Source organism: Lycorma delicatula, chromosome 7 (genome assembly GCF_047948215.1).
Source record: "Lycorma delicatula isolate Av1 chromosome 7, ASM4794821v1, whole genome shotgun sequence".
NCBI classification, from domain to species: Eukaryota; Metazoa; Arthropoda; class Insecta; order Hemiptera; family Fulgoridae; genus Lycorma; species Lycorma delicatula.
Genome location: NC_134461.1, coordinates 107,613,364 through 107,637,484, shown reverse-complemented (window position 1 = coordinate 107,637,484; position 24,121 = coordinate 107,613,364). Strand labels below are relative to the sequence as shown.

General features: G+C 29.0%; 1 protein-coding gene across 1 annotated transcript in view; it reads left to right on the top strand.

The window, feature by feature from the left end:
• kat-60L1 (katanin p60 ATPase-containing subunit A-like 1) overlaps nucleotides 1–24,121 on the top strand; it is a 106,220-nt gene that overhangs the window by 36,330 nt on the left and 45,769 nt on the right. The gene's annotated exons all lie outside the window — the stretch shown is intronic.

Here is a 24,121-nt window from a genome sequence, read left to right as displayed (position 1 = left end):
GCTGTTTACATTTATTCCTTTTATTATTACATGTGTGATTCATTCACATTTTGATGCGCTACGAAATATAAACAGTTAATAATTTGTACGAGGAAGTACCCAAAAAACAACCGGAATCTGTATCTGACGTGCAACCTAGACGTAGTTGTTGAAACTGTAACAATCCTTCAAAATTTTGACTGTGAGCCTTAATTCACTCTTTTTGACTTTTTTCTTTGAATCCCTTTTCTTCTTTTTATTAACTTTCAGTTAATTTACCTTTTCATCGATTTTTTTACGAACAGCACTTTGGTAGACCTACCAAAAAACAAAAAAAAAGTAAAATAATTTAAAAAAATAAATAAAACCAAAAAAATTAATACTTATACAACTTTTCTTTAAATTTTGACTTTTTGAAGTCGTTACCGAATTCTGGGTTAGGAATTGTGTTGGTAGTTGTTTTTTATTTGTCGCTGAATTAAAAAATTTTAAATTGTAAGAATTTAAAAAAAAGTTGTCTTTTCTCTGAAGTTTGGTTTATTTTTACTTCCTTGTACGAAGTAAAGGAAGTATTGTTGATCGCGAAAAAAATTGAGTTTCAGATTTTAACGGATATATCCATTTTGACCATCCATGAATCCACTTTGACTAGTTTCGGCGTGACGTCTGTACGTACGTATGCATTTCGCATAACTCAAAAACGATTAGTCGTAGGATGTTGAAATTTTGGATTTAAGATTGGTGTAACATCTAGTTGAGTACCTCCCTTTTTGATTGCAATCTACTAAACCAAAAGTGTTCAAAAAAGCCCAAAATCAAAAAGAATTTGGATTTTGGACTTTTTCTTAACTGCAGTAATAAGTCCTCATTAAGAGCTTTTCAACGATATATGATAAGTGGTACTTATTTTCATTGGTTCCAGAGTTATAGCTAAATAAAATGTTAATTAATTAAATATTTGGATATTACAAAGGGAAGACACTCGGTTCGAATCAGACTTCATTTCCTTTTTTTAACCTTTCTTTATAACTGAAATATATTGATTTATTAATATTGATATATTAACCTGTGATTGTAAAAAAAACCTTTTACCATAAATAATTATTCAATAATAAAAATATATCAGTAATTATTAATAGAATAAAACGTTATGTACTTTTCATTAAAAAAGTATATATGAACTGTAATAGGCGTACAAGGAAGTCATGTGGTGTCAACATCAGATTTTTTTAAATTACTGGAAATATAAAAATTACATAATTTCTAATGATGGGTTATTCTAGATATCTATTGGCTATAGGTGTTCGAGATTGTATACTGTTGTAAGTGGAGTGATGTAAAGCGCAAATCATTCACAAATCATAAAATATAAAATTCGCTTTTATATTTATTATTCTTGTAATCCGTGTTTTGATTGAATGTCGAATTAAAAAAATTTACAATATTAGTAAAACCGAATTTAAAAAAACAAACAAATGTAAACAATTAAAATAATACTTTTTTAATTGTTAAAAGTTCAAATTTTTATTTCTCTCGTTATTACAAAATATAATAGAGGAAAAGTATTCATATAGTGTCGAAAGTGGCCTATCAAAATTTATTTACTAAAATTTATTTTTCCCTACTCAGAGAGAGATAAAAAATTTCTTACAAATGTGTATGTGTTCACGCGTTCCATGGAACAAGATTGAGCGAGTAAAGAGGATGAGGAGAAACGGTCATCTTGTTTTTCGACTAAGACTCTTTGAAGGCGGAAGGCGGTATGGACGGGGGAGATGTGGTAATGCAGAAATCGGTCACCGCTTCCCTATACCGCGTTTTCGTCACAGTCTTTCCCGAAATTTTTCTAAAATTTCTCAACACGTCCAGGTAGAAATGCTGATTCATCAATTGTCCAGAGGAAAAAATTCTCTGTGAATAATCCCGTTAACATGAAAAAAGCAATTTAACATTGACATCTCATTCCATTTAACTTGCAGTACTCTTTTGGTCTCTGTAAATTTGGTAATTTCTACAGGTTTGATTGTTATTTTGTTTTCGAGTCATAGCCATGGCACCAACTCTTGTTACGTGTCACAATCTTAGAAAGAAAGTGCGGGTCATTTTGAAATCAGTCCTTGAAATCATGGTACACAATGCGATTAGACTTCTGACCTTGGCACCGATCAAAAAACCAACCGAGGCTTTGAGCAACCGACGGACATATTTTGCATTTCATGTTCCTGTTAAAATTCGTTGGCAAGAACTCCAAGACCCACAATCCAATTCAAAAATCTCTTCATTTGTCCGATGACGATCTTCGTACACTGTATTATGAACTTTCTTAAAATTTTCATCATTCCTAATTTTAGAAGGTTGGCTACTTTTTGATCGGTCTTCAAATGATTTCCCCCCTCCGTTTGAAACGCGAAAATCACTACTAAACTTGTGTTTTACTTAAGTTTGTGTCTGGATGGGTTCTTTCCTTGTATTATTTTCTGTAATCTGAAAAGGGTAATCGAAAACGATTTATTTGGTGGATGAGTAAGGCTAAATATACTTCGATGTGCCAACGGCTCAAATTAAAAAACACGTTCTCATTTTCCTGTAGCTGGATAAAAAGTAATACGAAACGTAAGACAAAGTATTTTATGATGTGGAATAAAGGAAAAATAAAATATATCAAAAACAGTACAATTTTTACATTAAAAAAAATAATCTGATGTGGGCACCATATGACTTCCTTGTAGGCATATTAAATTACATATACACATTTTATTTAAAATTAAAAGTACATAAAATTTTATTTCATTGATAACTCCTGATATTTTTTCATACTTCTTTTTATTGTCATTGTTGAATTATTATGTATCGAAACATTTTTTTTACAATCTGAGGTTAATAATTATTAATAAATCAATATATTTAAATTAAAAAAAGAAAAGGAGATTAAGTCTGATTTGAACCGATGTGCCTTCCCCTTGTAAGATCCAAATATTTCATTAATTAAAACTTTATTTGGCTATAACTCTGGAACCAATGAAAATAAGTACCACTTATGATATATCGTTGAAAAGCTCTCAATAAGGGCTTATTACTGTAGTTAAGAAAAAGTCCAAAATCCAAATTTGTTTTGAATTTTGGGCACCTTTGGTTCAGTCGACTGCAATAAAAAGTAAAGGTGTACAACTAGATGTTACAACAGTGCTAAATCGAAAATTTCAACATTCTACGGCTAATCGTTTTTTAGTTAAGCGAGATACATACGTATGTACAGACGTCACGCCGAAACTAGTCGAAATCGATTCAGGGATGGTCAAAATGGATATTTCCGTTGAAATCTGATAACCGACATTTTTCACGATCACAATACCACCTTTACTTCGTACAAGGAAGTAAAAATGCTTGAATTATAAGCAGAGATTTTTGTCTTTCTCTTGGTAAAACGATTACTTTTTATATTTTAAAATTATATATTTCAAATAATCATATTTATTAACAAAAGTCTTTTTTCATTTAATAAAAAATAATATTATAGTTTTTTTTTTGCCTAGTTTAATGCATTACTCCCTCTGCAACAAATCTGATCTAATGTGTAGGCGGCCCCCCTCCCGCATTATAGATAATAGCTCCTTGGGGAGACCTGCAATTAGAGCCGATGCCCTACCGAGTTTGACTAAAAAAGCAATTTTTATGTGAGTATGACAGCTGGTCCAATTCTTACGTTGCCGTTCTATAACAAGGATAAAGAAACGGAAAAGATTCAGGGAGAAATAGCAATCCATCTACGAGCCATCTAGAAGAGAGTTATGTAAAGTACTTCCCAGATCCAGTATTTTAAATTTTATTGATATTAATGATGTTAGATTGCTATTCAGTCTATCGTGTATATATATATATATATATATATATATATATATATATATATATATATACACACACACCAGTGGTAGGTTATGATCCAGTATTTATGATTTTATAGTGAAATAAGGAAATACTTTAACTTTGTATCAATTTTTTATCCGTCATAACAAACAATAACCCGTTGTAATAGCAATAAGGAAGACGGAAACAATATCTGTTATCAGAAGTCTCATGACGATAGCATTATTATTGTTATTAATTTTTTATTATTTTTTTATTTTTTATTTTTTTTGTAAAAAGTAATATTGTAGAGCAACTTTTGTAAACTAAATTTGTATATTCTTTTTGTGTAGTATGAGTAATAATGTTTATAGGGACATTGGGAATTACCTGAAATTTCAACTGATGACTACAAAACGATAAAAGTACATTCACCCTTAATGACTGATTCATATATAAACATTTCAATTTTTTTTTTATATATTACATTGTGAAAATATTGACTGTCTCTTTGTGTGTGTGTATTATATATTATAGTATCACACTTCAAACATTTATCGCTTTTTTCACTTTCCTCTCTCCTACCTTGTCCTTTATTTGTATTCCGTTTATTGATTAATTTATTTTTACTTTTTTCGACTATGTATAGACACGTACTATACTTTTAACTTCCTCGTGACTTCGTCTGATGTTAAGACTTTATAATAAATTATGAGTTATTATACGTAATCACGGTCAAGTAATTTATATTTGTAAGAATAGGTTCACGGCCATAAATTAACCTTTGTTGAGTTCATTGTATCTTGTGAATTATCAACAGATTTAATAACGAGTGAGCGAGTGATTGAACGAATGAATGAATTAATGAAAGATATTTTCTCACATATTTTACATAATCGAGATTCGTTTTTAAGTTAAATGATGCAAATCAAATTATCCACTTAAAGTTAAAAGGAAATATATACAGAATGCCCCACGAAGAAATGGAGATACTTTCAGGACATGGTCTACTGGTGAAACAAATGAAAAAAGTTCATATAAATTCAAGAATGGTATCGCTTTTTTTCGAGTTTACGGCTAGCGAAAGATTTCGCACGAATTTCAGCTCTTCTAATAAAAGAAGTCCTACTGTAATTTTTGGAACTAAAAGTAAGGAATGAAGTTGATAGTTTCTTATGTAATATGAGCTGGGGAATAAGATAAACAGGTTCTAGAACTGTAAATTCAGTAGTTTTTAAGAATCCGATGTAAAAAAAAAAAATTCGGTCGAAAAACAAGTTTTTTTTAGGTTTATAGTACAATAGCTTTGTTAAATGACTAATAAATCTGGAAGATTTAGTAACAAAATTTGTAGATAATTTAATCCTGAGAAAATTAATATTAACAGCCAGTAAAAATTATTATACAAAAAAATAAATAAATAAAATAAAATATTATAATAATATTATAACAGTCAATAATAAAATATTAACAGCCAATAAAAAGTAAATAAATACTTTTAAAAATCGGTATTTTATTGAAGCAAAACAGACGAAAAATAAACAGAAAATTGTATTGTTGTTTCTGCATCTAATACTGAAAATAATTTTAAAAGAAATACAAAATTTATTCACAGTAATTCGGTACATATTTCGATCCTTTTCTTTTTTTTCTTTTTCCTGTTTAGCCTTCGGTAACTACCGTTCAGATAATACTTCAGAGGATGAATGAGGATGATATTGTAGAGTGTAAATGAAGTGTAGTCTTTGTACATTCTCAGTTCAACCATTTCTGAGATGTGTGGCTAATTGAAAACCCAACCACCAAAGAACACCGGTATCCACGATCTAGTATTCAAGTCCGTGTAAAAATAACTGGCTTTATTAGGACTTGAACGCTGGAACTCTCGACTTCCAAATCAGCTGACATTTGGGAAGACGCGTTCACCACTAGAACAACACGGTGGGTTTATATATTTCGATCCTAGTGTCACCTTAAGTTTTTTAAAAATAAAATTAAAATAAATAAAAAAACAACTTATCCAATTATATTTAGTACCTGTAATTGGTAACTATTCAGTGAACTGGATCGTCCTGGTCATTGTTATGAAATTTGTGTCAATGTATATTTGAAGCCTGTGAAACCATTCGAATTGATCCAGAGATATTTGAAAGGGTGCAACGTTCTATGAATAAACATTTGCATGCTTGCATTACTTTGAATGGTGGATATTACGTGGATGTATTATAACTTCCTGTTCATTTTCAGAGGAATTACATGTTTACAAATGTATTTGTATTTTTATATATATACATTGTTATAAGTATAGTATCCTTATTATACTAGGTGCCCCGTAAGTTTCCATACGTGGAAAAATTAACATTTTTATGAAAAGGTTTTTTTTAATATATGTTCTACATAAACTAACATTGTTTTGAAAACACATTTCGATGCTTGTTCTCTTTTGTTGAAGAAGTGTAATCCTATAACTTTCCATACATTGAAAAAATAAAATCTTTTTATGAAAACCGTAGTGTGCTAAGCACAGCTGGAGTTATGCGTGTAATGGTTTTGGTGATACGTTCATTGAGATGATTTATGTTTTATATATATATATATATATATATATATATATATATATATATATGTATATACACTATGTCCTTCATAAAAAAAAGGTTTATTTTCCTATGTATGTTAACTTATGAGATATTTTATTATTTTTAAATGATCTTCTTCAAACATTCGATATTATTTATTTCTTAGTGGAGGAAAGGAAAGATTTACCGTAATTTACAACCATTCATTTCAATCATTTACGGCATAATTGGGTTGTTTTACTGCACTATGACTGTGGATTTTGTTTTAATTCACTGTTAAACAAGCGAAATATAATTTTGTTTATAATAAAATACTTAAGATTTTTTCTAAGTAAAATCTTAAAAAACCTCAGTCATACTGATCCTTTAAGAATTAACATAGTAGCCATTTTGAAATATCGGTTTAAATCTAGGTACCGACCAAATTTTATTAAATTATTTCAATTCGTTCTTGAGATGTGAATTTGAATTGAAAAGAGAAATATTTATAATGGTCCGAAAATGGAAAACAAAATTTCCCCGGTAATATGGTTAAAGGAACCTTTTTTACTTCCTTTTACAAAGTAAAGGAAGTATTGTGATGGCGAAAAGTTTCGGTTTTCAGATCTCAACGGAAATTTCCATTTGGACATCCCACAATCCATTCTGACTAGTTTCAGCGTTACGTCTGTACGTACGTATGTATCTCGCATAACTCAAAAACGATAAGCCGTAGGATGTTGAAATTTTGGCTTTAGGACTGGTTGTACATCTTGTTGTGCACCTCCCCTTTTGATTGCAATCGACTGGACCAAAAGTGTCCAAAATCCAAATATCTGGATTTTGAAATTTTTCTTAACTGCAATAATAAGTCCTCGTTGAGAGCTTTTCAACAATATATATCATAAGTGGTACTTATTTTCATCGGTTCATTGGTTAATTAAAATAAAATTTTAATTAATTAAATATTTTGATCTTACAAGGGGAAGGTCATCGGTTCAAATTCGACTTCATCTCCTTTTTTAACTTTTTTTTTTTTTAATTTAAATATATTGATTTATTAATAATTATTAACCTCTCATTGTAAAAAAAAAAATTACGATGAATAATACTTCAATAATAAAAGAAAATATTAGAACTTTTTAATGAAATAAAATTTAATGTACTTTTCATTTAAAAAAAAAAAGTGTAGATGTAATTTAATTGGCGTACAAGGAAATCATGTGTTATCCACATAAGATTTTTTTAAAATGAAAACTCAAAATTTTATTTCATTAATAATTTCTGATATTTTTTCTTCTTCTTATATTATTATTCCCTGGGCATCGCTTTTCTCTTTTTCAATTCCGGGTTTATTTTTTTACCTCCGGGACCTCCATTAAGTATTTCTTCAGTGGATGAGATGAATGATTCGTAGCGTGTGAAAATGCCATGCGTAACCGCGATTCGAACCCGTGACCTCCGGATGAAAGGTCGAGACGCTACCACGGGTTTGGCGGGTTTATTTATTTAATATTATTTAATTATACCTACGTTGCCGTTTATTTTTTTTGTTTTTCTTTGAATGGCGTGTCAAATTAAGTTTCATAAATATATTTATACTGTTTTAAAAATTGGATTAATTTAAAAATATTTAACTTCTACTAGAATTCTTTAAAGGATTTATTTTTTATTACGTTAAAATTATGAAGATTTATATTTTAAAACAGTTATTTAGTTTTTGTGACTACTAATGTGTAAAAAGGAAAAAAAACGTTTATTTATGAGAGAAAGAATATTATGAGTCCTTCATTGTTACTGTAAGTTATGAAATATTTTGCAAATATGTTGATTAACAGATTTTTAATATTTCTAAGATAAAAGGTATTATTCTTGTTGGCTTTTTTTATTTTTATCAAACATAAATATTAACTGTTACAAATTTAATGTACGGAGTAATGTGGAAGTCAAGATTTCGTATTATGTTCAAAAGTAAAATTTACTAAAATTCTAAACCTAGATGACTTTTTCGATTGTTAAACAATTATTATCGGTCGACTTTTCAGGGAAATATAAATAAAGAGATAAATGAAAGAAGAATAATAAATAATTATTACAAAACGTTATAAATTAACTATTTTATATCAGCGTTTATATAATAAACTGTTTTCATTATAGAAAATCCCAGTAGAAAGTTTAAATACGGCTTAAATATATTCAAACCGCTAAATCAATCATTTAGATCCCCCGCCGCACCATACAACTTTATATGCTCCTCTTATTTAGCTCGGATAGATAAAACTTATCTCAACAAGAATAAAAAACAGCATGAACTTTAAAACGATCCCCCTTCTATCACAAAATTTAAGGGAGGGGATGACAGTTTAATATTATTACGATTGAAAATTTTCAAAAAAGGAATTTTATTAAATTAAAAATATTTTTTTTTAAATTTACACATTTTTTTTTAAATTTATTGACGATACGAATTTTGTGATTAGTTTCGTTAAATTGCCTGGCTACCACTGATTTCTGAAATCTTTTACATTTATAATGAGCCAAACAAATGCTATTTTAATCTAGTTACAATCTTTCTTTTAGTTTACCATATGTATTTATTTTATGTAGGTAGGTTATTTTATTTATTAGAAAGGTTAATTCAGTTAATTTTTTCCGTTTATTTATTTTTAAATTTGAGATAAGAAAAATTGTAACGTTTGTCTTCGGTAAGGAATTAAATTTAAGCTTTATGCAAATGTAGTATGACAGTTTTTTAGAAAAAAATTATTTTTAATCTGAAATCATAAAGAAGTAAGTTCTGTAATCAAAACAAATATCATGTTACGACAACATTTTTAATGTACCATTTTTTTTTTTAGAAAACAATTTTTTTTGTAATAACCTATAGTAAGAAAAATATTTGTTTCATTACTACAGCTTTAGGTACACTACATAGCATATCTGAATTTCAATGAAATTAATATAATACTTTTGGAAATTTTCGTGCCAAAACTTTTATACATAGGCATACATATTTAAGAAAATCATATTTTAAGTGAATGGTATTTTCGTACCCCTCATACCTCAAAACGTAAAAAAAATCCTTTTTCACCGCACTTTCTATCATGCAATTGAAAATAATTCCGAACTTTTCTTCGAAAAGTCGCTAAAAAACCGACCTACGTACGGTCTGTTTTATATACATAAAATTGTGATTTTTTTTTTTTGATTTTTTTATTAGACGGGGTCAAGAAACTTCAAGATCTGCAAAAACCCTGACTTGCAAAATTCAACCCGATTATTAGTGTTATACCAGTAGTATATAATATATAGTAAAAAAAGATTATAGTGGTCATAATAGTAATAAATTAAAGGAAGCACTCTCCTATGTTTGGCCCTTTTACTCTTAGAAAATTACATTTGTTCTGTGTTTGTGTAATAAATTAATTCTGGTATTGTACTGCAGTGTACCATTAAGTTAAAATTTAATAGAATCTTTTACAAATGACCTACCGCTGCTTAGAAACCGATTGTTTAAACTGGAAGTAAAAAAGCCCGTGCTTTGTTTTCTATTTTCTTTTCTTTTTCATTTTAATTTGCTTTATTTACAAAGTTAAATTTTAAACATCTTGTAGTCAGTTTTTATTTACGTATAGTGTCGTAATATAAAAAATTACCTTACTGTACATATATTTTGTTCATAAGTAAAAAAAAAATTATTAAATTCCTGTAGCGACATTTTTCACTTCGTTTGGTTTTCTATCTTTCTTTTTTTTTATTGTAAATGTTTATCTGAAGGAGAGATTCAGATATATTAACAGTATTTGGTGTTTGTATTCTAATAAACAATTAACGGGCTGATTAATTCAAAATTTAAACCAAAATAATTGTTTTATTGAAATAGAATAAGTAATTACGGGAAGAAATCTGTTCATCAATATTCAATCGCTTGATTTTGATCGCTGGTTGTCTTGGACGATATGAGGATTTGTAAAAATGCGACATTTTGATAAAGAGTTTTTATCTGTTGTTATATCTTACGTGGTTTTAATTTTATTATTCTTAATAAATAATATTTCAGTACGGTAAAAGGTGTTTAATAAATTAGTGTATACAGAGTGAATCACGAAGTTCTCCCTGGACGTTCATAACATATTCTACTCTTGAAAATAATGGAAAAAGTGCATATAAACATACGCCCTAAAATGTTTTGTTTGCGAGTTACGGCTAATGAAATATTCTGCTTGGATTTCAGCTACTCCGGTGAAATGAGGTCGTACTGAAATTTTTAGCAAATTAGTTAAGGATCAGAATTAGTGACTTCTTACGGTTTTTGACATGAAAAATCCAATAAAATAGGTCCCAGAACCGTATCTGCAGTAATGTTTGAGAAATCTTGGGTGAAAATCAATAAATTGGGGTAACAACCCGTCGTTTTATGTTTGACGTACCATGTTTTTGCTAAACGGGTAATAAACACACAAAACCTTTAAGAAAAACTTGTAGAGAACTTAATTCTGAACAAATTGGCGTAAGATAAGTTGAATAAAACAAAGAAAAGTTAAAAAACTCGCAAAGTATAATTTCAGCATGATGGCGCGCTTCCCACTTCTCGGGAAGTGCCACTCATAATTTCCCAGAGAAATAGATCGGTTGTGGAGGTTTTCTGACCACCAAGATTGCCTAATCTAAAAACTATAGATTTTTGCGTCTGGGGATGGATGAAAAATATTTTATACAAAACAAAAATACATTCTAGTGAGGAATTAAATGTCCACATTATGAATGAGGCTGAACAACTTAAGGACAGCTCTGAAGAACTAAAAAGAGCATCAAAAGCAGTACAGAAACGTGCCAAGAAATGTGTTGAAAATGGGTGGGGGGGAATATTTTTTAATATTTTTGAGAATTATTATAAACTGGTACGTACGAAGGCTGTCCAGAAAGTAACTTACGTTTTGAAATAAAAAACCAATCAAATTAAAAAAAAAATTTATTATATTCATTTGAAAGGGACAATCTTAAATTATTTTTATACATAGTCGCCATTTAAATTGAAAAACTTATCATAACGATGCACAAGCTTTTCAATTCTTTCTCTGTAAAACTCTGCCCCCTTAGATTTTTGGAACCCATTTTGCACAAAACTTGTGAACACCAAGCTTCCTCGATACAATTTCATGCAGTAAATTTCGTGAAATTTGGGTGAAATGAAGCGAGAGTTTCATAATCGTAATGCGGCGATTTTCAAAATTTTATCGTTGATTTTCATCATCAGTCACAAGGCTAGGCCAACCACTGAGGTCTTCATCATGAACATTAGTACGGCCATTTTTAAACTGAAAGCACCACTGCCTCACTCCACCTTCACTCGTTATTCCATCTCCGTGCAACTCACAAAGTGGCCGATGAATTTCAATTGGTTTGAGGTTTTTTGAGTAAAAACCTATCGCTGAACGCACCTCACAACTCGCGGTTTTTTCTATTGAAGCGCACGTTTCAGTAATTCACAACGAACAAAGTAGAAAAATCACAGTCCATGCGCTACGACACCTTGATGCGTACTGAGTTTAGAAACGTTTTGACGCCAAGATGGCGGGTCTATCCCCACCCATCTCCATGCTAGGCATAAACGTAAGTTACTTTCTGGACCGCCCTCGTATAATGCATTTTGGTTCTAGTTTTCATCCCAGATTTCTCAAAAACTACTGCAGATACGATTCTGGGACCTATCTTATTCGATTTTTCAGGTCAAAAACCATAAGAATTCACTGATTTTGATTGTTAATTAACTTCCTAAATATTTGAATAACTTTGCTTCCTATTCCAATTTTGGTTTTCGAAGAATTCTTATCTTGCCAAATTTTCATTATACAGTCCAGAGCGATGTTACAAAGTAGAGGAGAGAGTCCGTCCTCCTGTCTTAGTCCAGTTTTAATGGTGAAGGGATCCGACATTTCTCCTCGGAATTTCAACTTTGGATTGGGGAATTGTTTATTACGTGTAAAATATATTACTAGTTTATAAACATTTAAAAAAGTAACTACTCCAGTTTGAACTATATATTTCAATTAATTTTTCCTATTATCCTAAGAATTTAATAGAAAACCGTTTTTGAATTTTTTTTACTTGTTTTATACTTTCAAGTACGCTTGTTAAATAAACAAAAATAGTAAAAAAGAAGTTCCTTTCTTTATTTTTGTTAATTTTTTGAAGGCTTATTTCAGAAATTAAATGAAATCGCATTGTTTAATAGATATCTCATTCTATAATAAATAATACCCGTTAATGTTTTCATAAATATAAAGTGAATACTAAGCTTTGAACTTGTCGGCAAAAATATGGTGCGAGAAATATAATTTGAATTGCATAATTTTTTTGCGCAATACGAAATTACAAGTACCTAGTAGGAAAAGGAAGTTTTATACCGTGTACTTTGTCAGTAACCTTCTTCGATGATTTTCATTATCATCATCATCAGAATAAGTTTCTTCGATCAGAATTTTTATGTAGTTTTTTTTTTATTGCATATTCAAAGATATTTTATGAGGGTTTTGTATTGTTTTAAGTGTAATTAACTGAAATCAATATTGTATATTATATCGTAGTAGTATTAGTAGCGTATTGCTTCGTCGATGCGGGTTTACTAGTGGTTACCTAATATTATGGGGTAGGGGGAGAAAACTGGTGGTGTGTTAGGTAGTTGGCCTTGCTGTAAGAACACAGTAGTGGTGAAGTTGTTGCGTGGTGTGGGCAGCAGCAGTACGTACATATCGACCGGTAGCCGCGTGGTCAGTTTACTTGTGACCGCATGGAGGACAAGTCCGATTCGAATAGTTGTGGGAATGGTGGCGGTTCGGCTCCTTCGAATAATCAGACCACACCGAATTCTTCTGCGACGCCGGCTGTAAACCCTGATGTCGAAGTCGAATTTGAAGTTACGTATCCTATTAGATCGCATCATCCTGTTTGTGCCTTATGGAATGCGGCGTGGTTAGTTGAATTCATTTTTTATTTAACGTTATATTAATAATTATATTCTATTATTTTTATTAAATACAAGAAAAATATATTTAATGAGTACATTATTATTTTTTTTTTTTTTTGCTTGTATTTATTTACACACACTTACATATTCATTGATTAATTTTTTATAGAATTATAAAATAACTACTAATCGGTTATTAAGTGTTGAGGTTAGCACCATGGTTTCTAGATAGCCGGTTTTGAGTGGGTTTGATTCCAAGACAAAACAGTTTGACATTTTTTTATTTATCGTTTAATTATCTCAATTCCTCATTAAAATAAGTTTAAAGGCCGACAGAACACTAAAATTAAAAACTTAATAAATGGTTCGATGTATATTACTTTCATATTTTTTTTTATATAGACGAAGAAAAAATATATGTATCTTAACTGAAAACGGTGAATTGAAGATTTATATACATATATATATATATATATATATATATTTTTATTTATTTATTTTTTTTTGGTCGACTGAGGACTATATAAAGCAACAGTTTTGCATTCACTTTTCTTTTTTGGTCTTCCACAAATTCTTCATTCTTTCTCTATGTTTTTGCCTTTTGTCTTCTGACCAAATGTTGGTCGCTCTTTTTCTCCTTCTCTTGGAAACTCTTAAAACCTTGTACCAGTTTTCTTATCGTTGTTCCTGGTAGTATTTCTTCAGATATTTTAATTTTATTTAGGTCTTAACGAACCGTTATTTTTGTTGTAAATGTGGTTAATGATTTGTTTTGTGAATCTGTTATGATTCATTCTCATAAGATGGTCAAAGAATTTTGCTCTTATTTTTCTGATTGAATGTAACATTTTTTCATTTTCATTATGTTTGAAAACATCTTTATTGAACACATTTTTTATTTTATGAACTTTTTATTTTCTTACATTACAACTGGAAAAGTTACCATCGGTATAATTTTCAATTACATTAACCTTTTATATGATAGATTTTGCTCTTGTTTCACGTTCTCGACTCATTAATCGAAATGTTTTTTAATAGTAGATCTTAAAATAACATTTGAAAACGTTCATTAACGTCATTAAGAAACGGTTATTCACGTATAAACGTAAAATTATGATCTACTTTACCTATTCTTTTAAGAGAAGGGCTATTTTAGGTTATAAGTAATTTCATATTAAATAATTATATATTAAATTATTACGGTTAAAATTTATAATCCCGATATTTCGTTGAATAAAGTGTCAGATTTTTCTGTTGGATATCAGATGAGGAATTATTTTTTTTAAAGGTGTATAATGTGCAGTAATTTAATCAAATCTTTCCATTTTAACTCAATTATCTGTAAATATATTTTTATATAACCAGAAACGGGTCCTTTACACTATCAGCTTCATTTTTTCTGTGATATATCTAAAGGAATTATTTCAACACTAAATTTAGTATATTCAATATATTTAGTTCAATGAAGAAGGCAATCAGAAACCATTCAGTTCTTCACTTTTTGTAGTAGACCTGATATGGAATGTTTGTTGTTCTTGAAAACGTCTATGCTGTTTTCAGGAGTGATATGTATATCATATTAAGTTTCCGTTTATCATTATAATTATACAATGAAACACATATTGCTGATTATATAAAACAAATAAACGATATATATCTTAATAACAATTTGTTTAGTTTAGAACTTAAAAAAAGAACTAAAAAGTAAAAATGTTTACTTAATTTTTTGAGCTACTATTCTGGGAATAAAATTTCATATAATATATATATGTATATATGCAGTTTAGTATTATTTATAAAATTAATTTTTTCACTTGCTTTGTTTTTTCTTCTAAGTTTTTAATTTTTTACAAAGGTCTCTGCTTCATCAGAACGGTTTATTTCATGTATAACCTGATTTATTAAAAACTTAAAGAAATATGCTTATCATTTCGGCTACGATATGAAATGAACTCTTCTGCTGCTGTTACAGTCTGCGGCAGTTAATGCGATTATTATTTCTGATACTATAATTAAAATATACTCATATGTTTATATATCTTGAACGTAACTATGTGATTTAATTAAATTCAGTTATGCAATGCTGACCACATTAGAGATATTAAGTATGTTGACAAAGACAATTAATATTATTTAACTTAAGAAATTAGGTACATTCACAAGTCTAGAAAACGTACAGATGTAAAAAATAAGAACAAATTTAAATCACTCTCGAAAATATATACATAATGTAGACGGCAACAAAGATATAGTTAACAAGTAAAATTTGAACAGGATCTTTGGATTAGAGACATGCATCTGAACGATTTAATTATATTTGAAATATGTATTCAAATTAATTTCATTACTTGTCATAGATTCTAATAACAGCAGAATAGTAAATTTTATTTCAGTGATTGGGATGGTACTTAGCTCTCTAAAATTTTAATATTTTAAATGGTTTAATTTAATTTCATGTAGTCTTCTGATGAAGCATTTATTTCAATGAAAATACTAAACGTGGAAGAGAAAAAAACAAATGAAACAATTTTATAAATATGTAGGAGTACGCACGCGTGTTAGATTATGTTATTTCAACTAGCTTTTCGTTTTAACAATAATTCTTAATACGATGTACATATCTAACTGCGATAAATCTGACTACAGTAATTTATGTGTTAAACTGACTCTTGAAACCTCTTACGCTCTTGAAACAACTGTTTCAAATAAACATTTTTGAAATGAAAATGAAATTTATTTTTAATGGAAAAAAATTATATCGAATCCGATCCATATGAATGAGCGCGGTAGTTTTTAGGCGTGAGACAAAAGTCTCAAGGGTATGGATTTGGGGTAGTAATTACAAATTTATCAGTAGTGCTGTTCTCTCATTCCAATACTTTTATTTATTTAAAATTTAATACCGGAGAGAAAATTTTTTTCTCTTAATTTTACAAATAACTTTTTAAATTTTATCCTTGCCAACTCATATTTATTATTATTTTACCAATTATTTTATACTGGCCGTTTCAGTTCCAAAATGTATTATGAGGAGTTGTACTCTTTATCACCCATATGATTTGTATTTGTTAGATTTTTACTTCCTTGTACGAAGTGTTGTGATGGCGAAAAATTTTGATTTTCAAATTTCAACGGAAATATCCATTTTGACCATTCCTGAATCCATTTTGACTAGTTTCGGCGAGACGTTTGTACGTACGTATATATCTCGCTTAACTAAAATACGATTAACCGTAGAATGATGAAACTTTGGATTTAGGACTGTTATAACATCTAGTTGTGCACCTCCCCTTTTGATTGCGATCGACTGGAGCAAAAGTGTCCAAATCCAAATTTCTTGGATTTTGGACTTTTTCTTAACTGCAGTAATAAGCCCTCACGGAGAGATTTTCAACTACATATCATAAGTGGTACGTATATTCGTTGGTTACAAAGTTATAGCCCAATAAAATTTTAATTAATGAAATATTTGGATTTTACAAGGGGAAGGCACATCGATTCGAATGCAATTTCATTTCTTTTTTTTTTAATTTAAATATATTGATTTATTAATAATTATTAACCTCTGATTATAAAAACAATTATACGATAAGTAATAATTTAATAATAACAATAAGAAAAAAAACATGAAAAAATATCAGAAAATATTAATGAAATAAAATTTTATATACTTTTCATTTTAATAAAAAAATATGTATATGTAATTTAATAGGCGTACAAGGAGTCATGTGGTGTCCACATCAGAGTTTTTATATTATTATTATTGTTATTTTACTACATTTTTTGTATAATTTTTACGGTAATTATTTGTACCTGGTATTCCTGACAGTCCACCAGATAAGTCAAGAAAAACCACCTTCCTTTTCTTATATCAGCATTCCTGTTTCTTGTGCCCATTGTTGTTGCAATGGTAGTTCAACCGGTAAATATTCCTGCTGTTCTGTGTTTATTTTCAATAAGACTCTTCCGCAAACTGTTAAAACGAAACAGTTTTACACAACCGTCAGTGCTGTGGCCAAAATTCACATTAACTACAAAGTTTATAATTTATAAGGGTGTAATAAAACCGGTTTGATATTTGTATCATTAGCGTTTGACGTACAGTTTAAGGGAGCCTGTACTTAAAACATATTTACTTGCAATGGCTGTTCATAAAATCTGTGCTGTATCGAAATTAACCTTCTTTTTTTCACTATTACTACAGTGGATGACCTCTATTTATTGAAGAGTGAGAGCGTGACGTCATTTTCTAAGCTAATTAATTAGTGTTACATATAAGTGGATTTATAGACCTTTTAAGGAGTTATTTGTAGTTTTCATCAAGATTTTATGTGGGTTTTAGATATATCGATGAAAAATTCATTAATTTTTACTACTTATAATACTAAATAATGAGTTTTATTTGCTTTTTATTGGCTGTATTAATTTTCTCAAAATTAAATTCTCTACCAGTTTTGTTACTAAATCTTCCGCTTTAATTAGTCATTTAAAAAAACTATTTTACCACAAACCTAAACAAAAAACCTGTTTTTCGCCTCGAAATTTTATATTTTAAGTCGGATATCTTAAAAATTACTGAAGTTACAATTCTGGGAACTATTTTATCCCCCACACTAAATTACATTAGAAACCAACAACTTTACTCCTTAATTTGGGTCCCAAAAATTACCTTAGAACTTTTTTTATTAGAAGAGCTGAAATCCGGGTGAAATCTTTCGCTAGTCGTAACTTGAAAACAAAAAGTTTTTAGACCTATTTCATTATTTTCACCAGTAGAACATGTTCTGAAAGTTTCTACATTTTTGCGTGGGACACTGACCTACATGTAGGGTTTTGTTTGGTTTTGATTTTCATTGATAAGAAATTTGTTGATTTGTTTTAGTTCTATTACTCTTTTTCGCATTTGTTTAAAAGAAAGTAAAACCGATTTAAAAAAGTAATAAAATTGTTTATTTTATTTTTATTTAAGATTTGGATAGTCCAACAATAAATGCTGCCCGTATAACTAGAAGAAACTTCTGTGTAAATTAAAATACATAAGTATTTCAGAGAAACGAAATAGGACTACTATCGAGCACGAATTATGGCGTGTGAGGGAATATTTATTATTTTTTTACCATGAATTTTCTTATTGATTTGGTTGAATTTTCATTTGGAAGTGCTTTGAATATCTTAGACGTAAGGCTATATATTATTATTATATTGTAATTACACTTTCAGTATTGAAAAAAACTTTTTTTTTAACGAATAATTTGTAGCGTGTGTGAAATGCCATGCCTGGCCGCGATTTGAACCAGGGACCTTCGGATGAAAGGCCGAGACGCTACCACTCGCGCCTCGGAGGCCAGCATGAAAAATACTTTTAAATCGTCTGTGTAAACCGTAAATAAAAAAAAAAACACACAATGTCCACTAAAGTTACATGGAAAAACTACCAGCTGCACCATCTGATAAACTTACTCTGAAATATAAAAAAGTATCATCGAAATCAGTGCAGATGGTAAATAATACACTAAACACACATGCACTAAAAACCAAAAAAACATAAGGGTCGAATCGACAATTCCTCCTTTTTTTAAGTCAGTTAAAATTAAAGAATTTAATATTGTATGTCGTTTGCTTTTATTACCATACATTAATTTTCCAGAGTTTTTTCCTCCTGGAATTATGGAGTTTATTAATGGAATGATACCTTGGTGTAATGTTCGTGTTGTTTTATTACTGATTAACTTTTTCCTGTTTTTTACATTAGAGCTCGTACATAACGTCAGGGTAAATTAAAATAATAAAAATTATATTTTTTTCTTCAATTTAATACTCTAAACTATCATCAATTACGCAACAAATTACTTTTATTCATTTATCTAGTTGATTTAACTTTAAATTAAAAATGAAATTTTATTTTGTTTTCATATGAGGAAAAATTATTCATAAAATGAATAGGTAAAAAAATTTTACCGAAAAATCTGAAACTGGTGAGTGGGCCGTCATTTTCTAATATTAATCTCTCGGGAATATTTTTCCTTATAAAGTTTATTTTCCTTCCAAAACTCAAGTGTTAATCTTAGTTTTATGAAAAAATTTTATAGTTATCAATGGTTTAAAATATTACTTTTACTGTTAAGGGTTATAAAAATTTCTTTAAACCGCATTTTTTAGACTATGATATTGAATTTAATACTCAATTTGGCTGCGCGCTAATTGCAGATCAGTGCTCCCATACCAAGGTCATTGTTCGAGAAGCGAGAGCTTATTCCACAAATGTTAAGTTATTGAATAAACGTCTTTCATACAATAAAAAATAACTTTGATTGTGTGTTGAATGATTTTGAAGAAATATTGGGTAACATTTTTTATTAGTACTCATAAAGATGTTTATAATTTCTGTAGTTTTTAAAAAAATATAAAATTGGCTATTAATTTAATTAATCTTATTTTTTTATATTTGCCACGTTCATTGATTTTAGGTTCGTGTGAAATAAGTGGTATTTAAAAAATCACTATCTTTATATTGTCTTTGAACATTTTACTTCTGTTATTTAATTTATGAGAATGAATACTAAATTCTTCTTCATACGCATTTATGCAATTTTTTTTTGTTGATTATTATAATTTTGTATAATATCCGTATTTTTTCTCTAAATTACCAAATTTTCATTATTTTCTTTTATATTTTTAACATAATTTGCATTAATTTTTTTCCATATTTATGAGTCTTTCGTATTTATTGTACCGTATTTTAAAATTACGCCTTGTTATATATGTGTTTATAAATACTTTAGTAAATTGCATCCTAGCTGCGGGATATCTAAACTGTAATGAGGTGGTCGGATTGATACGGTCGGATACATGCGACGCATTGTTTCTATCAGATTTATTTCAATAATCTTGGAGATTTATTAGATATCGTTTAGCCGCATTTTAATTTATATACACCAAGATTTGTAATTATAATTTGTAAACACCAGTATAATAATTACATATCAGGATTTATAATTTTTATTAATGAATATGTTAGTATTATAATAGTAATTCATTATTTTTTGCTTGTAGGATAATTTATGAATTATACTTTTTAGTAATTTGCGTAAAATATATATTCCACTAAGAATATAAATAACTCTGCCCAGCTTATTTTATTGTATTATATAACATACTAGTATATATATATATATATATATAGAGAGAGAGAGAGAGAGAGAGAGAGAGAGAGTTTAAATGAACACAATTGAAAATTTGATAAAAATTAAAAAACTGAATTCACAAATTTTACCTTTCAATTATTCTCCTTCCCCTTATTCCTTTCCAACATCTCCCTTATACCCTTCTCCCTCTCCCATTTTCCTTTTTACCCTTTCCCGTTTTCCCCTTTTCTCTTTCCACCTTTTCCCCGTTTTCCATTTTCCCCCTTTTCCCTTTTGCCCGCGCGTAAATCGGTCCATTAGTTTTTTGGTTTTTAGCGAACACACATACGAACATGCCTTTTACATGTATATATAGAATAAAAAAGTCTGTTTGTATATTTGTTTGTTTGTTTGTTTCGTAAATATCTCGACACCGGCCCCACCTAGCGGGCATAGTTTTTGCAAAAATATTTCTTTTCATGTAAGTTATATTCATTTTCTGAATATGAACCAAATCGGTCCATAGATATAATTTTTCTAAATATCTCAATCCCAGTGCCATCTAGCGGGTTCATTTTTAGCAGATATAATTCTTTCCATGTAAGCAACACTTATTATGAATATGAGGCAAATCGGACCATAAATACAATTTTTCGAAATATCTCGACGCCAGCGTCACCTAGCGGGTCCAAGCTAATTTAGAAAGCTTCCCTGGCATGCGTCCAACCATTCCCCAAAGTTTCATCGCTATCGGATGAACGGTTTAGGAAGACATAAGAGACATACAGACAGACAAACATTCATTTTTATATATATAGATAAAAAAAGCTCGTGAGTACTTATGTACGCACGTAAGAAATTATTCTTTGGCGTGAATAAAAAAATAATTTTTTACGCACTCAAACAAATTTGAACTGAGTCAAACGATCGATAGACGACATTAAATACCGTGAATAAAAATTTGAATAAATAACACTTAAATAAAATTAAATAATATTTATTTTATAAAAAGTATTGAAGTATTTCTTGTCATATGAAACAAAGTTCATGGAATATATTTCGATTAGTTTAGTTCCATTAATTCTTCGGATGACGCTTGAGTAGGCACGAGGGTTATCAGCGGCTTATGATATGAAAAATATGATACAAATAGTTTTTGGTAAATTTAAAATTATTTGTGCAAAATCAAGAATTTATCTGGCGTGTGCTATTTCTTTTTCATTAAAAAATGTAATTCTACTCATAAAAAATAATACTTACATAAATATAACCTCAAATCTTGATACACAATTTTCATAAAAAAATAAATAAATATACGCTGCAATGTAAATAAAGTTATATGAATTTGAACAACAATATTCACAATTTAAAATATCCGTCTTCAGAAATCCATGTATATAAATATATATTTATTGCCACTCAATATCTGTTATGTTTACAACACGTGCTAATCACTTAATCGCATTGAACGACTGACTGAATTAGAAACTACGCGCATGCGCGTGAAAACTGATTCATTTGGGCCTGCGCAAATCTTCATGGTGTGTTACATCGGCGCGCGCAACTTCCATAACTTGCTGAAAATACAATGATCAGTTTTTTATAACGCGCCAAAAGAAGTATAACTTCAAAAAAATTTTTTTAACAATTATAAGAATACTAATAGTGAATAACTAATAGCTTAATTCTAATGGAATGTGTACAATATGTTTGCAAAACATCTGCAACGAGTTTTTTTTCATTGTTAAAATCATCTCTACGAGTATGTTTGTTAATTAAAACACTTGCAATCTATCTTCGCATCTCTTAGTAACATTAAATGCTATTCTAAGTAAAACCTGAAATGGTTTTCAAGATTATTCATGGAAGGGGCCTTTGGTTTTTTGATCTTAAGTTACGGTTTCAGTGCTCATCCAGTTGAAATTTATTCCTTTTTCTGTCATAAAAAAAATGACATATGGTTAAACAGAGCCATGGTAACTTGGTAAAAAGAAAAAAACCACTGTACTACCTTGTATACCTTTGGCTGTAGTTTATAGTTGCTGAACATTTTGTATTGCCACTTTATATGATTAGAACTATTCTCTTTTTTTTTAATTTTTACCATTAACTAAAGAATAACGGATTGTTGGTCTGTTTTCTCTTTTTCATGTATATATTATACATGAAAAAATAAAATACACCAGTGTGATTTACATATGATGACAATTTTGTTTAGTTAATGATCATCAGTATTTTAGACGTTATTAATACGTACTGTTATCGATAGTTGATTCTGTATTTATTGTACTAGTATAATTAGTATTTTTGCGTATGAGATTTAAGTTTAATAACAATTATGTAAAACAACCAGCATATATTTTTACTCTTGCACATGTTATGTAACCTTTTTTAAATTAGGACAGTTTCAAAATAATTTTTGCATGTAGCTAACAGTATATAACAAACTGCACACGGTAAGTTTGGTTAGGGATTACTAGTTAAATACAGTACATTGTCTTTTTATAAATATGTGGTTTAAAAGCGATACGGTAGTATAGTCTTTGTCTCATACTGCTTGTACTTGTATTTTATAATGGTGGTGTTCACAGTAATTTACTAAAATGTTTTCCCATCGTTTAGTTTACTTTCTAAACCTATAATATTTATTATCAAACTTATTTCCAGTTTGAGAAATTGATTTTCTGTTATATGTATGAAATTTAACCCAAACGTATGTTTTTATATAAAAATATTCGATAATTTACGAAGTATTTTTATATATATATATATATTATTTAGAATTAATGTTATTTGTATTAAAAAATGAGGTCAGTTGCCCACTTTAGGTCTTGTATTGTTTATCAGTGTCAGTTTTTATGACATGCTAAGTATTATATAAAAGGAAATTTGAAAGCATTCATCAAACTTTTCTTTGTAGGGCAATGACATTTGTAACTGAAATGTTTTAAAACAGTTTTTATTTATTTATTTATTTTTTTAAATCTCGATTTGCGGTAGGAGCTGCGAATGCGATTATGTATGTACACGCATGTATGTGAAAGAATTTTAGAATTCTGTGAAGCCATAATTTTAATATAACTAATTCCCTTCTGATTAGTATATAAATTTATTATTCTTTTGTTTTATTTAAACCGAAAATTCATGTTTTTTTTTTCTACTTAACCTTAGGGATTTTTATTTTACAGTATCGATTATATTACTCGTATTTAATTTTAAATAGTTTTTTTTTATAAAAAAAGATTATTTTAATATAATGTTATTAGGGTAGTCATTTTATATGGAATTTTTATGAAGTACTTTAGACTCATTTGAGTACTGAACAATTTTAAGCCACAAATCGTCTCTTCATTTTTAACGATGTTTCTTTTGAATAATTTCTTATAATGAAGTTACACAATTTATTTTCAATGTCAGCATGAGTTTAATGGATGTTAGATTAGTAAAATACATAAGTGCTTGTCGAGGAGTTGAAAACTGGAACTTTCTGTGTATATATATATATATATATATATATATGTACACACATACTACCATCTCTCTCGCTGCTTCCCCCGCGTTGTATATTACTTGCGTCTCCCGTCGCGTTCAGGGGATGTTTAGTCGATCAGGGATCGCTTCGCTCGTCCTTCCCTTCTACCAGGGATTCT